Genomic DNA, 8,882 nt, shown 5'->3' with positions numbered 1-8,882 from the left:
TTGCATGCTCTAAGGCATGTGGAAATTAACACCAGTTTCTCTATGTGGGCACTTTTCAAACCTTGAATGTGTAAGTTAGGAGCTAGGGCCCTGCTCCGTGTGGCGTGGCCTGGGGATGCTAACAGTGGGTAAACGGCAAAGGCCCTAATCCAGGTCAGTATTGCTCCCACTGCTTTCTTCAGGCTCTTCACTGCAAGCTATGCTAAAAATAAAGACTACAGGTGAACTTTCTCCTAATTCCAGTTAGAGGACTTTTCCTCTGATCAATACACTGGCTTATCTACAAATGCAATGCAGAAATTCTTCAGATGGACACAGGACTGCTGACAGGAAGGGAACATCTCTACACATAACATTAACAGAGTGAAAATAAAAATCTTTCCTCCTTCGCATTGCTGAGGTGAAATGAAGTGCTCTCCATGTCCCTGACCTGTCACCTGGGTTCCTCTCTTGTCTTTTTGTCTGTGGCAATAATGACAATACGCGATCCCACAGGATGACTTTCTACTGAAGACCCAAGAAAGGCCAAATAGCTGAAATATTATGAGGCTTTTCAGAGAAGCAAAGATCTTGAGGAAAAATTACTTTTTTTTTTTTTTTTAATGGCAAACAGGCTATGGCAGTATGACTCCTTCTTCCCATAGCGCAGAAGCTACGGATGTGCTTTTAAGGCTCTGCAAGTGCTGGCATGAGCATAACACATCTTGTACCTGTATTGCTGTGCTTTGTTGCTGGAATTCTGAAACACCAAAGCTTACGTTAAAGTTGGGGGAACCGAGACCAAGTAAGACATAAAGGCATCATAGTGGAGCAGTTATGGTTCTAGCATAACAACAAGAGGCAGTAAGGACTTTTGCTTTGGAGAGGAGAATGGCACTGAGAACTACTGGATTCTTTTGTTTTCAGAACCAAAGTGTGCCAAGCAAACGTGCTTGCCTTTTTTTTCCTGGATCCTGTTATAAAAATAAATAGATATGGGTAAGAACATGGTGTGTGGAATAGAGTAAAGTATTAAAGACACTATTTCATGAGATGTTACAAGCAAAATTAATTCCAGTTGGCTGGAAGGTAAATGCTACCGCAAGGCTTCAGGCACACGTTTTGGATGACAAGAATATGAAATGCATACTCCTGTCTCAGAGAAGGAGGGGGTGTGTGATTGTCTGTGCTTGATTATTAATGTGTATATTTACTTTGTCTTGCTGGGCATGTCAAAAACAAAGATGGGGAGTGTTCTGAGTAGGACTTTGGCACAGTGCCTCCTGAATCTTCTGGGGCAGGGGTCCTCTCCCTTGCCTGCAGACCATCTAAATGTAGGCTGAGAAGACCTCATCTCCTCCTAAGGGGAAAGGGTTGGAGATGAGCAGCCAAATTGCTGGCTGGTAGAGTTTATGTCCCTCCAATGACTAGAGGGACCATCTCAATGAGTAGGTTAGACTGCAGGTGTCACTTCTGGATGGCTGAAGGTAGGCCAGATGTGTCCCCCACCTGTGGTCACACTTGCAGAGACACTTAGTGGGAGTTATCTGACTGCCTCTATACTTAAAGATTCTGGGAATTATTGTATACTGTAGACAACCCCTTGAGGGCAGCTGGGGATAGATGTGAATGCCACGCATTGCAAGTAGCTGAAAGTACATGCTCCTGAGTACTGGAGTAAAAAATACTTTCCAATTTGAGCATTTGGGGAATAAAATGATAACACAAAATCCCATCATTCTGATTTCCCTGTTGGTTTCTGTATTCTGATATCAAGTGTGTTCTGACATCAGTCAGGAGAACTGCTGGCTGTGGAGTTAATGCTGCACAGTGCCCTGGAGCAGGGCATACCAGCATTCCTGCGTTGCCTTTATTTTGAGGATTTGTACGGATATTAGCTGAAGCTGAGGTGTGATCTGGGAGGGAATGCAAAACACTCATCACAAGAAGATGATCCTTTTTGAAAGGATTATTTTCTTTATTTCATTCTCTTTTTCAAAAAAGTCCATATTGTCTTCCATTCCCAATTCCTCAGCAGTTTCAGAACACTTAATTAAAAGGTCATATTCATCTATGCCTGGTGCCCTAGATAGCTTCTGCTTCCACTTTCGAGAGAAGAGAAAATTCCCTAGTGAGGATAAATGGGAAAAATACTAGACCAAATTGGGAAGACACAATTTCTGTGGAACACAGAGAGAAGGAAAGCGTATGTAGAAATCACATCTCCTGACAAGACTGCTCAGGCAAGACATTAGTCACAGGCTGGGAGTCAAATAGCTTCATGAATAACACCAGGAAACAGCAACGATCATCAAATGACACATTGCAATATGATACTTTCGGGCAAATTGCTTAATGCATATGCATTTCAGCTTAACTTGCTGTGAAATAAGGACAACGCAATGTTCGCTCATACTGGAAAGTAAATACGTAGGGAAGGTAATCAGTTCACTAGATATTCATGTCATGGAATGATACATCAAGTGTGCTATGCACTGAAGCTTATGCATGGCTACCTGTCCTCAAGAAACATGCAATTTCATATGGGGATATCTGGAAGCATCTACTTAATCATCCTGGATTGGAGAGGTTTCACCAGTGTCCTGAATGGGAGGTACCACCCCGTTCCTCAGAAGTTCTCCTACCCTCTGATACACGTCAATGAAAGTTCTGTACTCGAGCACTCTGAATGTCATATGCACTTTTTTCTGTGCGTGCTCTCACGCGTGGTGGAAGACTAAATAGGCTACATTCTCTTGCCCCTTAAGCAGAAGGTTATTAAAGTGTGAACTCCATAGTTAAAGTTGGAAAGACAATTTCATAATTCATGTAGTAATGTTCCCTCTATTTAATAAGGCAATTCACTGATCTGCAGCAGCAAATTATACTTTTTGAGTATTTAAGTAATACTTCCACTTGGCTTCCAGTTTACGAGGCAATTTAGTATTTCCCTGGGCTCACTAGTGCTGACTGTACAGAACTTCTGGTGTTGGGCATTTATTCAGCATAGAAGCTTGAACAGTTATTGCTATTTTATGCACAATTTGGGAATATTTCCTTTTAGAAATCTCCCCTTTGCTCAGCTACCAGCAGAACCATTGGAGTACACTCAATTCTGGCAAACAAATCCAAATGGAATGGAGTAGTCCAAGTGAGCTGTGTAGGCAGCCAACATCAGGAACACCTGGCCCAAACAGGACATGGTGCCAGATTTCTAAAGCCAGCCTGACCTGGTCATCATCTCTTCAAAAACACTGAAGGACTCGCTGTCTCCCCTGAATAATGGGGAGAATTCAAACATAGGAATCAGGTGCCTTGAGGAAAACTGTTTCAGAGGGAGCCATTGAACAAGAACTGGTGGTATTTCTGTGTTCAGCCCGAAATTATTTGAAGAAGATATTTTTATGACCCTAAAGCTGTTTTGGTTTTCCGTTGAGGTTGGCTCATATAATGAAAAATACTTCTGCTCTCTACAAGCCTTCCCTCATCCCAGGCATTCCCAGCTGGAATCCTTGCAGTGCTGGCAGCAGAAGTCCCCTGGACGCATCCATTTGCAGTCATGGTCATGCTGGAAATCTGCCAGGATACTGGACCTGATTCCTGGAGACAGAAGTATCCTGCTTGTAAAACTCCTTGTTCCAAATGGATCTTTCTTCAGCTAAAAGCCCACCCTAGACTGGACGTATAAACAGGTTTGTTCCAGGATATTTCAGAACATTTTTTGAGAAATTTCCTTTAGGTGGCAGCAGGAGTACAAGAATGTTCAACCTTTTCCATACTCTGGGTTGCTGTGGTGGTGTGCCTGTGTGCTGAACATAAAGCCAGTTTTGCACATGGGTTTTTATTTTCATTATTAGAGCAACCTGCTGATGAGCTGCACTCATGAGTCAAGATCCCCTCACCTGTCTGGCCAGTCCTTTGGGTCTCTGTATGTGACTGCTGTGGCTGTCTGGACGCTTAAGAGTATGGAAATGATACAGTCCATGCCTATGGGATCTCAGTCTCGACTCAGTATTGCCTACACATAACATTGTGATGGAGTGTGAAAGGCAAGGAGATGGGGAGGAGAATGCTCAAGATTACTGTGTTGCTTTTTCACCTGTTTTACAAGTCAAGGTGAAAGTATCAGTAGTCTAAATACAACTGCTGTAGAGTTGCTAAACTTTGCAGAATTCTCTGTCTCTGGGATGGCCCTACTGCTTGCTTATCTGCTGGGAGGCCAAAAGATTCCTCCCCTCATTTTCAGACTCCTTCCTTCAAGTGTCGTTTGCTTTATAAGGACAATCCCAGCTAACGTGTCCCTCACATTCTCTAGGAAATTACTTGAAGTTTACGGTCTGCTTGTCAAACAAGGCAGCCTGCAAAGCCCTGTCCCTTTGGACTCCAGTATGCCTGGGGGTCTCTCAGGAAGAGGAACAGGGATCTGGAAGGGTCGACTCTCTGAACTCCATAGGATGCCATTCAGGCACTTCCATCCAGCTGGAAATGAGCCAGTAGCCCTCAGTACTGCTGAGGCTAGCCTTGGGCTTGTGGGAAGCAAGGCAGGGGCTGAACTATGGCTGTTGTCTCTCCCTCACCATTCAGTGACTGATGTGGGATCTAGTTGGCCACCTGTTGTTGGGGGCCTCAAGTTATTCCCATGTGCTGCTGTGTAAGAGCCTGCTCTGCTTCAGACCCTTCTGCTTTCTGAACACGCTGGCCTCAGACTCTGCATTTCTCAGTGCTGCTCCAGAGGAGAAGTCATGTTTTTCCTGTATGTTGGGCTCCTGCCTTCTCCAAAGGGCCTTGAAGTGGCAGTACCTTTTTGAAGAGCAAGCAGATACACCTGATCTGTACATTGTGGAAGCTGCTGGCTAGGTGGCATAGGTCCCAGTATCCTGGCATTCTCCGTCACGCTCAAACCTCCTTCCATTAATCTGTCAATGAACAACTACTGCTGCCTCACGCCCTTCTGGCTCCTGGCCATTTATCCAGCTTTTATGGTGAGTAAATAATATGCTCAGTTATATGTCTGGAAATAAGGTTCGGTACAAATTCCTCAGGCAATCAATATACAGAGTCATTTTATGTTAGAAATAGCTTGTTCCAAATGGCCATATATATCTTTATTATACTGTAAATTCTCACACTGTCACTGGAAGCCACATATGCCTTCTTACCCAGCTTTGATTGCAGAGCAACCTCCTTCCCTTTCCAAGCCTCTTTCTCTCCTGTCCCCTTGACTCAAGGCTTAGGAATTTACTGACCTCTCCAATGCGCTGCAAAATCTCCTTCCCTTCCCGATACGAAAGAGACCTTTTGGGATATTTTTCTCCCTTAGAAGACCCCACTGCTGCTTTCTTCCAAAGAAAAAAAAAAATCAGGCTTTGAATATCCATGCCCTATAGCCTTACTATTTTAGTTGTGTTTTCTCTGTCAAAATTATTTCTGTGGCAAAAGCCTTGAGATCTCCTGCCCAGCACTGAGCCCTGTTCTGTCAGGTACTGTACCTTTAGCCATCTTGGTCATCTGCATACTCTGGTTAAGGTCTCTCCAGATCTGGGGACTAGTCTGAAGGGTTTGTGAAAGATAAAGCTGTGGGACCTGGGTGATCAGATAAAGTGAGGACAGTTCTGGCCACATCATGGAATACATTTCAGGCATTGGCACTGCAAGCAGGGATGGGGGGGCATAGGTGGTTGCTGCCCCTCAGCAGCTGGGGGGCTGCTTCCCAGTCCTATGCTTTAGCTAGAAAATTGCTGGCAGTGGTCTAGGATGAAGGTTTTGGTTGCTGTGAGTCTTCGCTGTGAGGAAAATGTAAAAAACTCAGGTGAAAAGCAGAGCGTGGTGATATTTGCAGATGGAGAATGAGAGCCCTCAAACATGGGCACAGCTGACTCCCTAGAAGCACTCCCATTCTCCTTCCTGAGATGGGGAAATGAAAGCTGTTTGCAGGGTTAAAGTTATGGGCATTGGAGACAACAAAATAAACAATATTGGCTTGAAGAGAAGACAGAAAGATGAAGCATGGCTGTGCCCTGGGAACAGTGACTGCTTGCTCAGCATGTTTTGCTGCTGTACACCAGCTCAGAGTGGGTACCACCTTCAGACTTTGAATTACCTTAAGGAAGGTAACTCTTTTTTACTGTTCTTAGCACTGTTGTGCCTGGAGAGAACGAGCAGGGCTTGTTCTGCTTCTTCAGCTGCAGCGAGAGCCAGAGACTGCCAAGGAAGAGAGGGGGGTGGTGCTCACAAGAGTGAGGAGCATGGGTTGTGTAGCTTACTGTGGGTCTCGGCTAAGCTCAGAAGAAATAAATTTCTTTGCAAATCCAGTATGTTTGAGCAGGAGTCCTGAGGAGGCAACTCAAATGTCTTGCTGGGAAAACATTTTTCAGGATGAAGGTGGATAATCAGGTGCATCCACCTTGCAAGCCTTGGCCTGGGTGGAAGGGGCTGAAACATGGCCCACAGGTCTGGTGTAGAGAAGTTTCTCCCCACCTAGTAAGAGCTCCCCTTGGAATAAGAGTATTTTTCTATGCCAGGGGCTGGTGCTCTGCTTAGCACAGAGGTGCCCACATCTTCAGCTGTGGAGATATTAGTTGTGGCTGTGCCATGACCTTGAGCAGGGATCTCAGGGGAGGCTTGCTGCCAGCTCTGCGGCCTGACAGAGAAGGGATAAGTGCAGGTGCTTATCATGGCTATGTGACATATTTGGGAAGGCTGTTAGTAAAACACAGCCAGAAGGACTGGCTCCGGCCTCCTGGGACAAGGCCTGCATCTCTGAGAGCATCACCTCCCTGCGCTAGACAAGGTGTGAAAACCCCACCACAGCTCCCTGAAGGCCGGCACTGGTTGTGTGTGGGGGCAGAGCTCTGCTGGAAAAGCCAATGTAATCCTGCAAAATGAAGTCACAGCTGGAGGCAACAGGCCAGTGTAAATCACCATGACCTGATTGATTTCAGGGCCAGCCTGGGTTTTGAAGATGTCGCAAAAAGTTCTTTCGAAGGGATCCTTAGAGAAATGTTTTCTCCTTGGTCTCCTGTTAACTTGCCTGTGATAATACATATGCAGTGTGCTATTAGTGTGGAGCTTGTTCACGAGAAAAAGAAAGAAGGAGAGAGACTGCTGTTCATCTTATTGACTGCTTATTCACTTCTTTAAAAGTAATTAGGAGTTTAATCAGAGTTTCTATGGATTTTTGGGGGAATCTGTAATTAAAATCTGCACAGTCCCCTTGCATTATATACTTAACTTTCTCCCAGAGCTGCTCAAATATCTTTAATATTCTCACTTCTTCTAATGGAAACTGTCAAGTATCCCAACATAAAAACGAACAGCTAACGAAACCGCTGCAACAGGCCGCCAAACCACAGCCCCCAACAGTTTTTTGTTGTTAGGAAAGGTCTGATCTGCGATAACAGCTCTAGGGTAACAGGCCTGATTGACTCCAAGCTGCTTTTTCTCTAATGAATAAAGATGTTTCTTTTCTTCAGTGTAAAGAGTGCAGCGTATGGAGAGGGGGAAGGGAAGGAGAATTAAAAAGAACGCCATCTCACTGTGTAGGGATGAAGCCAGTCTCTTGATAAGCTTTCAATTAAGAGCATATTAAAATTAAGTTTATCTTCTCCTGAAAATGGCAATGACGTTAATATAATAATACAATGTAATAACTTAATAACCCAGTTGGAAGTGACTCATCCACATTGGAAAGACCACAATTTTGCTGCCTAGGTCTGGGGAGGTTAAGCGTGCCCTGTCCCTCATTCCTGCGGGTATTCAGGCACCTGTGAGGGGAGGCAAAGCTGGACAGTAATTGACGGCCCGGCTGCTTCTCCTCTCTGGCTGGTCCTCAGGGTGGTTGGATCATCTGCCTTCAGGGCTACTGGGAGGTGAGAGTTGGGTCAAGAGTGGCTGGGGAGATGATTAAGGGCTCTGATGTGCCTTGAAACACAAATCTTCTGATAATTAGTGTATTCCTGGATGAAGATCTTCACCTGCTGGCAGGCGTTGCATTTGGAGTGTAGCCAGGGTTAGTTCAGCTTTCTCTCTCAGTGGCAGACCTACAGTCCTTGCTTCTCCATCAGCTCTTGTCTGGTGGAAGGGCCCTGTGTTCTTGGCCCATGCCACTAGGAAGGGACCAGTGTCATCCGGTGGCTCCAAGGGACAGTGAGACCCTGGTCTGAGCCACAGGCTTGAAGTGCGTTTGCCTCCCTGTGAGACCCAGTGTTTGGAGCAGCTGTTCCTGTGCAGCCGAGTGTCACCACCACTCCCTAACATGCAGCCCAACACATCAGCACAGCCCTGGGATGTGGCTTTGTTCAGGTTACCTCAGGTGCCTGGGAAGCCAGTGAGATCTGGCCTCCCAGTCTCCTTTGTCTTTCCTCCTGCTCTAATGTTGGTTGAACTGCTCTTTGTGCATCACTTTGAATTCCTTACTGCTGTCCTTCACAGTTTAAGGCTGCAAGGAGCTGGTTTGGGCGTGTGTCTGAGTTTGCATTCAGACACTCAACTGCATTCAGATCTCCCTTGTAAGTGAAGAAAGTCTCTTGACCACATCAGCTGAGCAGTGTGTTCCTGAGCACACAGGGCAGTCTGGCAGGCCAGCAGCTATGGGAGAGGATTTTCTTCCCTGTGAACTGCTCCCAAAGTACCTGTCCCCTCACCCCTATGAGACCCAAGGCTTCCAGCAGCATCATGAAAGTTGGTGCTCGGCCAGCTGTTTTGGAGCTGTACATTGAAGCTATGCTGACTTGGGCTGCTCCACTGCTTCAGATCCGCTCCACACCCGTTCCTCCCTGGCTCCTTTCTGTGTGCCACTGGCTTTTCCCAATTTCTGAACCCAACCTGTTCCTGGAGAAGTACTCTGTCAGCATTTCTCTTGTATGGTGCACAGAGGTGTGAGGGGAGACTGAGGCTCTGTTTTT

This window comes from Chlamydotis macqueenii, chromosome 6 (assembly GCF_036417535.1).
Source record: "Chlamydotis macqueenii isolate bChlMac1 chromosome 6, bChlMac1.mat, whole genome shotgun sequence".
In the NCBI taxonomy this organism is placed as follows: domain Eukaryota; kingdom Metazoa; phylum Chordata; class Aves; order Otidiformes; family Otididae; genus Chlamydotis; species Chlamydotis macqueenii.
Note: the sequence above shows the minus strand (reverse complement) of the source record.